The sequence below is a fragment of the Anoplophora glabripennis genome, unplaced genomic scaffold (genome assembly GCF_000390285.2).
Source record: "Anoplophora glabripennis isolate ALB-LARVAE unplaced genomic scaffold, Agla_2.0 scaffold1003, whole genome shotgun sequence".
In the NCBI taxonomy this organism is placed as follows: domain Eukaryota; kingdom Metazoa; phylum Arthropoda; class Insecta; order Coleoptera; family Cerambycidae; genus Anoplophora; species Anoplophora glabripennis.
The window spans coordinates 41,936-52,214 of NW_019417114.1; positions in this window are offsets into that span (position 1 = coordinate 41,936).

Genomic DNA, 10,279 nt, shown 5'->3' on the forward strand with positions numbered 1-10,279 from the left:
AAGATCCAATTGCAATATTCCATTCTACGTTCATGATCATTTTCGTACAGGTGCTGGTGCAATTGATATTTGAAAGATTTATAATTATGTTTGTGCAAGATTCGGCTTACCGTTTGGTGACTAATTCCCAATTCAACCCCAATTTGCCTTAAAGAAACAGTCTTATCAACTTCTATTCGAAATAAAACATTAATTTCCGTTCCTTCGTCGATGATAACGTTTTCTTCGGGATCATGGTTAGGCTCTCTTCGGAATTGATTTTCAAGACGATTAAAATAATTTCTCGCTGGACATTGTCTATCAGGATATCGGTCGGCATAAAGGTTTCTAGCCGCAACGGCATTTTTTCTACATTCCCCATAAATAATTAACATGTCCACTTTTTCATCCCTTGTATAAATGTGCGGCATTTTGAACAAAAATAACAACAAATGTAAAGACTTTTCCAATACACAATAAAAACACCGATAAACCAACAAAATTTATTTGACAGTCTGAAGGAATAATTTCATTGTTTTCAAAGCCACCTTAGTTTCTTAGCATTAAATTAGAACAAAATAATTGTATTTTCTTATTTTCTTTTAGCTGTAATTTTGATTGTATTTATCGCACATTTTATTACCAGGTATGAATTAATTCCTTATTAATAGTACTAATAAATGGTACCACGGTACCAATATGGTTCCATTTGAAAAAATTGAGTTTTACCCCAAAATCGATTACGATGAACTTTATTTGCTCATAAAAAACGCAATTTAGTATTTTTGACGGGATTTCGATTTTTCCAGCATTAGACGGGTCAATTGGAATAAATCGGAACCATCATGGCACACTTAAATGGAAAACTAAAAATTAAATTATAAAAAATTTTGACGTTTGAAATGTCACTTATGTGGTATCATTGGATTCAGAAAATTATGCAGATTTCAGAAATGTAATAATATACAGGGTATTCCATTTGAATATCGAAAGTTGGTATCACTTCCGGCGAAACCGGAAGTGGAAAAAAAATCATTTGTAGATCAAAAAGTGCCGCTTATTATGTATATGCAATATCCCAAATTTCAATCAATTACCTTTAAAACTAACGGGGATACGGGGGGTGTACCATGATCCTGTTACACCTGGTATACATGTCAATGTGTCCAAAATGGTGAAAATAAATAAATAAATAAATAAATAAATAAATAAATAAATAAATAAATTAATTAATTAATTAATAAACTTTGTTTGCAGACCTGATTTTGGAATAGAAAATGTTTCTTTCCTAAATGCTGGTCCATTATCATGGCTATTAATTACGATCACAATAGTAGGATCATCAAATGAAAAAGTGTTAAGATCTTTAACATCACTTAATTTCAAATTCTTAACTTTGCTCTCATCGGTACATTTGGTTGTTATCGAATATACAATTTTACAATCAGCAACATTAAGAAGAATTTTTTCATACATCATTTGGTTGGATATTACAGCAGCTCTAGATGAGTTCTATGGTAAATGTACTGTTATTTTTTTGAAACGTTATAAAATGATGTTAATTCAATTGGAACTAGCACTGACATTAATGGTAAGCAACACATTTTCCATTACGAAAATATGATTTGATAACCTTTAAAGCATTCAATCAAAAAACACTTACATATATTGATATTCTCTAATGGTGTTTACTTTCAATCACTATATTACAAAACCAAATGCTGTTCACAATCGATACCAATAGCGACGCCACTTAAGTGCTGCCCTCGATACAAAACTGTTCAGTGTGAGAAAAATGAAGTTGCCTAAAAATGACTCTGTTATTTTCCCAAAACCAATAGCAGTTGTTCTGTGTGTATTTGGTGTGCTGCCGTGGTACAGTTTCAGGAGACACGTACCGATTTATCCGAAAATATTCAAGGCTTATTGTGTACTGTTGATGTTTGCAATAGTCACTTTATCTGCCATCTTATTCTATATTCGAACAGAAATAATATTTCCAAGATTTTCTTCAGTAATAATGGTTATGGACATCATAATAGAAATAGAAGGTTTAACCTTAATTGCCATCACAGTTTTAGGATCATCGTGCAATCTATCTTCTTGGCAAGAGCTATTTCGCTATCTTCCTAAGACAGAAAAGTCATTGAGCCCCTCAACATCTCTTGGTTTCAAATCAGTGTTCTTCATTGGAAATGTATCATTGATTGTATTATTCTTAGTCGATATACTAGACGAGGACAGCTTTGCTTTCATTTTTATTCAACTTGTATTGCACCGTTACGTGTGTTTCCTTGTCGCGTATACGATTACTGTAATTGGCTACTCTATATACCAGAGATACAGATCCGTAAATCGCTTATTGCGACGCAGATCTAACGACAGTTATGGTGTTATTAAACGCATCAAGAATGTAGAAAAGGAATTTTTCGAGATATACGAATTGACGCAATGTTTCAATAAATTGTTTGGTTGGATTCTGCTGCCACTTTCATCCTACTCCATGGTACATGGACTAGCCTTCTTTTTAAGTGAGATAACTTTTGGCTTGTCCGTAACAAATATGAAGCAAATCTTTGTGAACGTCGGCTACTTGCTGATACCAATGGTAAGCAAAATAATTATTGTTAAACGTTTTACGAAAAAGAAAATATCTTATTTCGTAAAAGACGAAGCGAGTAATATACTCCAGTCGAATTAGAATTTGAACGTGAAAAAATTATTAGTAGATATTTTATTGGATTTTATGACGGGGAAGGGGTATGTGGAATGATAATATCAAAAAAGTAACTCGACTGAAGTGACGCTAAGTTGGCAAATTGCAAATAAGTGGCAAATTTACGTGTTTTTTCACTTTTTACTACCCACGAAACTCTAGACGACCTATCGGAAAATTATACGTTTTATGTTGTAGACAATTAAATTATCTACAATTTAAGGTATCTAGTCATATTTCACCAATTTGTTACATGCAAAATAAAGGTTGAACGTGGAAAAATTGCCTTTCGAAAATTGCGCCATTTTATTGCAAAAAGCAATGGATGTTGATGAAATTTATGGAAAAGACGGTCAATCCAATGACCAACATGTATGTTAAATGCCGATTCGATTGACCCTGAAATTGTTGCTCCAGGTACCTATTTGTTAATGCATTTCGTTAGTTTTTTTGCAACTAATTGTTTAATTACTAAACGTTAATTTTAGAAGTTAATATCGTAGATACATTGAGCCAAAGAAACGTGTCGAAAAAGAAAAATTTCTAGAAGTTGAAATTATGTAGCGCTTTACAACTAACAAAGTAGGACGTGCAAAACAGCGTTATAAACAAATTGTCTCAGGGTCAGAAAAAAGCCGCTCTTCAATTCGTTCTTCTTGCATTAAATACAGCTTATTTTTACGGTAATTTTAAAAAAGAGAAATTCCCTACGTTTCTTTGTTCCCAACATAGTTTTCTTATATATCGTGTTAGAAACACACTAATTTAAGCGAACATTGAAATATATTACATTAAATTCAAGTTTTTAAATTGTAATATAAAAGGTTTATAAGGCATTTAAAACAACTAGTTAATAAGGGCGTCTGCCGTCGAATATTGAATGCCGAGTGCTGAAATGGTGAATGTATGGTTCGTTATATCTCACCTGCCCTAGATGAGGAATTTGTTTAATTTACTTAGCTCTTGCCTCTCGGGTTAAGTGTTCACATTATCGGTCTTCGCTCGATTTCTAACACGGCCTTTCCTGACTTTAGAGTGTCCCACTTTAACAATATACAGGGAGACCAAATTGCTGGTACCTAGGGCAGAAAAACTAACAAGTATTCTGTAACAAGACTTTTTTTTGTAATATAAAACGATGACTCTGAACCATTTATCACCAATCCGATTGCCAGTTCACACCTAGCCTATGCAAGAAAAATAAAACAGGAACATAAAATTATGTGTATGCATACAGGAATAAAACAATAAATAAAAACAGTACATACATGCATTATCCTTAATAGCTAATAATATAAAATAACTACACCTAATTTTTGAGCTTCCGCGCTTCCAGGTAGAACTAAGACCAGGACTCTCACCCGCATAGTTCTCCTGTCAGGTGGCTAAGACCGAGAAGCGCACTCGCATAGCCCACCTGCCAGAGCAAAGACCAGAGGCCCAACCCGCATTGCTCTGTCCAGAACCAAAAACCAGGACTCTAGCCTGTACCTACTGTTCTGTTTACTTACGGCGGGCGCATCACTGTAACTCATCCACGGTCTCATATTCTCCGACCCTGCAGTCCCCTCGTATGGTATGCGTGAACGAAGAGCACCAGGTATGTCCGTGGCCTCATACATGTCATTTCCCAACTTTTTGGTCGTTCTGAATGGGCCTCGTGCAGCTGCTGGCGGTGTTTGGATCAGCCGTAAGTCATAGTAGAACCTTGTTTCCTGTACATCGATCCAATAATGCGATTCCTGCCAAAGCAACGTTTTTGTGCTGCCTCATGTTCAGCGGCTAGTGCAGTCATATGGTCTCGAATGGCAGTCACATCTAAGGGTTGAAACTTGCCATCGTTTAGGAGCCCAGTGGTAGCAACGCGGAATCCCCCAGCTGTAAGTTTGGAATGTCTTTGTTCCATTCCGTATTAAACCCATTACCTAAAGCAGAAAAATCGAACAAGCATTTGACAACCTGGAATCAGTTTTTCTGTGACTGACCTATGAAAATATACAAGGGTACACGTGTGTAACAATAATAACAAAACAAATACACATTGAATAACAGACCCAGGTGACCACTACCAGGCTACCTGACCAGAGCAACTACCACTCAAATAATAAATACCTCCAGGTGACCAAATTCCGGTCTACCTGTCCAGAGCAAATACCACTCTGCCAGAGTAAACCTCCGGTCTGTACCAGAACAAAGTATCAGGGATTTACCCTACAATGTTCTGCGCTGTAATAATAAATACCTAATTATAATAAGATAATAACAATAAAATAATAGGAATAATAGTAAAACATATTTAATAAAATTAAAAAATAAAAAATAAAAGTTAACCCTCCAGGTGATCCAATTCCAATCCACCTGACCAAAGCAAATACCACTCAAATAAAAAATACCTTCAGGTGACCAAATTCCAGTCTACCTGTCCAGAGCAAATACCACTCTGCCAAAGCAAAACTCCGCTCTGTACTAGAACAAAGTACCAGGGATCTACCCTGTTTAACTACAACAGCAACTACCATTTATTTACGTCATACAACAGTAGATTAAATTCTGGAATAATATTTATGGTCGAAGATACAGATTACTCACGTCTCGATTCCGTTTTTCGGCCAACCTTTCAAGCTGTGACGCCATGACCTAGGGACGACCGTGGTTGCGAAACGCTTTCAGCACTAGGATGAGAGACTACCGCTCGTGTGCCTTTATGCCTCCGCTTCCGGTCGCTGCCATGCACCGGGCTTGCTGAATCCAAGCGCTGTCGCCTGGCCAACGCCCTGTCTTCTTTGGGCGAACTTCCCTGCTCACTGGTTACCTGGAGTATCGCTCGCTCCAGCGCTGGCTATGACCTCTGCCATACCTCTTGCTGTCGACATCCTCCTCCCCAGACCTAGAGGTATCTCTTCGACGACGACGTCGGGTCAGGCTCCTACGGACGGGTGACTCCACGTCTCGCACGCGAGCTTCGATGTCGTTCTATCGAATCTTCCATATTAATTTTATTTTCTTAAACACTTTGTCACACAAATTCAGATCAGCACACTAGTTCAGATCCCACTTTCTGATGTTAGAAACACACTAATTTAAGCGAACATTGAAATATATTACATTAAATTCAAGTTTTTAAATTGTAATATAAAAGGTTTATAAGGCATTTAAAACAACTAGTTAATAAGGGCGTCTGCCGTCGAATATTGAATGCCGAGTGCTGAAATGGTGAATGTATGGTTCGTTATATCTCACCTGCCCTAGATGAGGAATTTGTTTAATTTACTTAGCTCTTGCTTCTCGGGTTAAGTGTTCACATTATCGGTCTTCGCTCGATTTCTAACAATCCTTAATTGTTAATTACACCGAGATTTTGGAGACAATTAACGAAAGGGTTGAACTTTTATTTCCAAAAATTTTTACATTTATAGTTCATGTAATAAACGCGTTAGCAGTAGTAAAAGTTAACGTTAATGAAAGGCCTGCACGCGGAAGAAAGAGCGCCACCGCGCCGGGCCCCCGGGTGGGTGTGGACGTCGCCTCCGTCGCGCGCGGGATTTTTGGCTTGAATGTTTCAAATTCGGGGTTCACGCACGTGCGCGGGCTCGGTGCTCCTTTCGCATGCAGGCCGTTCACTAATGTCAACATTTACCGCTACTAACGCGTTTATTGCATGAACTATCAATGTAAAACTTTTTGGAAATAGAAGTTTAACCCTTCTTTAATTGTCTCTAAAATCCCGGTCCGATACGTCCAATAGTTAATTAACAATTATTAACGTTATATAAAAAAGCTATCTTGGGAACAAAGAGACGTAGTCGATTTCTCTTTTTTAAATTACCGTAAAAATAAGCTCTATTTAATGCAAAAAGAGCGAATTCCCGAGCTGCTTTTGACTGACCCTGGGATAATTTGTTTATAACGCTGTTTTGCACGTCCTACTTTGTTATTTGCAAAGGACTACTTAATTTAAACTTTTTGAAATTTTTCTTTTTCGACACGTTTCTTTGGATCAATATATCGACAATATTAACTTCTAAAATTAACGGTTAGTGATTAAACAATTAGTTGCAAAAAAAAACAAACGAAATTAACTAACAAATACCTGAAGCAACAATTTCACGGTCGGCGTTCGGTATGTTGGCCATTGGATTGACCTTCTTTTCCATAAACTGCATCAACATCCATCGCATTTTGCAATAATAACACGCAATTTCCGAAAATTAATATGTCCGCGTTCGACCTTTATTTTACAGTTAATAAATTAGTGAAAAATTGCTTTAGATACCTTATATTGTAAGTAATTTAATTGACTACAACATAAAATAACTAATAATCCGACAGATCGTCTAAATTTTCGTGGGCAGTAAAAAAAGTGAAAAAACACGTAAATTTGCCACTAATTTGCAATTTGCCAACTTAGCGTCACTTCTTTCGTGTTACTTTTTGATATTATAATTCTACATACCCATCATAAAGTGCAATAACATGTATACTAATTATTTATTTATACTAAGTTTTCATGTTTTATGATCTAATTCGACTGGAGTAGTACTACAAAGCGCTGACACCTCTCTATAATTAAGAGCTTACGACGAATTTATACGACTTGTAGTTCAATAAATGGGCGTTTAAATGAGACACCGCATTTACAGCACGATATCGTTGTGAGAAATATATGGTTCCAGCGTAGATATCACGCTATTTTCCACCACCAATGTTGGTTCTATTTGGTTTGGTACCGTGGTATGATTTTAAGAAGAACAAAACGATACGTCTGAGAATATTCAGAATATATTGCGTGCTATTGGTTCTTGTTGCATTAGCCACATCATCGTACCTTCTGTTTCTTAAATCCGAAAAAACGTTTTCAGCAACTCTGTGGCAAAAAGGAAAAAGGGGATAAGTCTAAATTTCATATTTTAGAGGAGCTAAATAAAACTGTTTCACTAAAAAGTGATTAAACTCTTTTTTCCTGTTTTGTACTTCTGAGGATGACCAATGTCATTTGATGTAAAATATGCACAGAAGTAGACTGCATCTGGCCATTAGTTTTTGAAAAACCATTAAATATATTACTTATCCCTGAATACCTTACTTTATCCAACTTTGTTAAAATTCTTAAAGGCTGCAAGTCGACTTAACCCGTTTTGAGATTTTCAATTTTTTATGTTGACAGGCATCCTCAAAATTCTAATTAGCTATAAGTAGACATACACAAGTGATATAGTAGTAACATACCTGTTTATTAATAATTTTAATGATTGGTAAAAATAATAGTTTCGTACATCACAATAAAACATATTTTTTCTGAGGTTATGTTACTCCATTATATTCAAACTTACGTTTATCATCGATCACATCAACATTTATACACTTCTTAAGTACCACGACTATTGATATCCATTGTTTTTCTTTATACTAGACACTTTACTACACTACACAATGTTGTTATTGCACTGTATTGCACACATCCAGTGAAAATAACAGACTGTATTAAGTGCACTTAACCTTAACACTTCAATGTTTAATGAATTTGTTTGGTAATAACAAAAGGGGTTAAGTTGACATATTGCTTTTTATAATTGCTGCCATCTAGGTTAAGTTATATTTAGCTGGGATATGTGTACTTACGACGTTATTGTGTTGCTAATTATTAAGGAAACCTCGAATTAATGTAATTTTAAGAGTTATGTTTACTTAACTCTTTTCTTCATTAGCTTTATTTGGCAATACTATATTAAGTAGAGATATCCCATTTTGTCAGATCATCAAAAACAATATTATAAATGCTGGGAGAGAAGAATGTGAATTGTGGGATATGTATCCCTTTTTTCCTTTTTGCCACAGAACTATGTCAGTGATAACCGTCAGCATGATCATTTCCGAAATAACTAACCCACTGCTTTTCGTGGTCACTGTGCTGGGGTCCACGTTTTGGAATGTACATGACTGGCAAGAGTTGTTTCATAATATTCTGGTGATGGAACAGTTGTTAGATCAAGCATCACCTTATTTTAACTTACTGTTTCTCTTGGGAAATATATCTTTAACCGTTATGTTCTTCATTGAAATCCTAAGTAAAGGAAGTCCAATTATATTCTATTTGATTTCACATTTTATATATCGCTACTTTTATTTCGTTATTGCCTACTCAGTTCCTGTTACAAGCATCTTCATCTTCATATATCAGAGCTGTAAATCTTTGAACGGAATAAAGAAAGTATATTTCCATGTAACCCATCTCATAGAGTATTTCAATGTTGTTTGTGATTGGCCGCTGCTGATGCTCTCATTCTATGCCATGGTTCACGGACAGATGCTGTTTTCATACATACTAGTAGATCGCATCACATGGAATAATACAGAGATTTTCTTGGATAAGAAAACAATCTTTATGAGTGTAGGATATTTTATTATATTAGCGGTAAGTAATTAATTTGATAATTTTTTACTGATTTAGTTACGAATCTCGAAGAACTCTGTTGCTTTCACTCTCATTCACTTTATACACGGTTTAATTTTTTCTCATCCCCAGAATCAGGTCGTACCCTATGGAATGACTTACACTATAAAATAGATAAACAGCTAATATTGGTGAAAACAGCACTTGATAATTGTTGGTATTGGCGGTAAGCAATAAACTTAATGTGTTCCTATTTCTAAAATATGATTTAATAACTTATAAAGCATTCAATCTAGAAACACTTTCAGAAAACTGATGTAGTCCACTTTCAATCAGCGTATTACAAAATGTAATATTATTAAGAATCTAACAGCGATGTCATTTAAGTGTCGCCTTCGATACAAAGCGGTTGTGTGAGGAAAATTAAGTTACGTAGAAATGATTCAGCTATTTTCCCAAAGCCAATAGCAGTTGTTCTGTGTATATTTGGTGCGCTCGCTTGTACAGCTTCAAGAGACACGTTTTGATTGATCCAAAAATATTCAAGGTTTATTCTGTGCTGTTGACGTTTGCAATAGTCACTTTATCTGCAAACTTATTCTATCTTAGAACAGAAATAACGCTTCCAAAATTTCCTTCAATAGTAATGGTTATGGACGTCATCATAGAAATAGAAAGTTTAACCTTAATTGCCACCACAGTGTTAGGATCATCGGGGAACATGTCTTCTTGGCAAGAGCTATTTCGGAATATTCCTAAGGCTGAAAAATTATTAACACCACTTGGTTTCAAATCAGTGTTCTTCATTGGAAATGTATCATTGATTGTATTATTCTTAATCGACATACTAGACAGCTTTGTTTTCATTTTTATTCAACTTTTATTTGACCGTTACGTGTGTTTCCTTGCCGCTTATACGATTATTGTAATTAGCTACCTTACAGGGTGTAACTAAATAAGTGTAAAACATTTAAGGGGGTGATTCCTCATCGAAAAAAAGATAGGATCTTTCATATAAATAAACTTCATTGGAGCATCCCTTGTTAAGATACAGCCCCTTAAAGGGGGTACATAAAATTTGTTTAACAATTTTTTTCGCAAGCACTAAACAAGTTACAATATTGAAATTAACCTGACATTTTCTACTACCAAAAAGACACTTAGCCAGTAATTTATTTGGTTTACCCCATGGT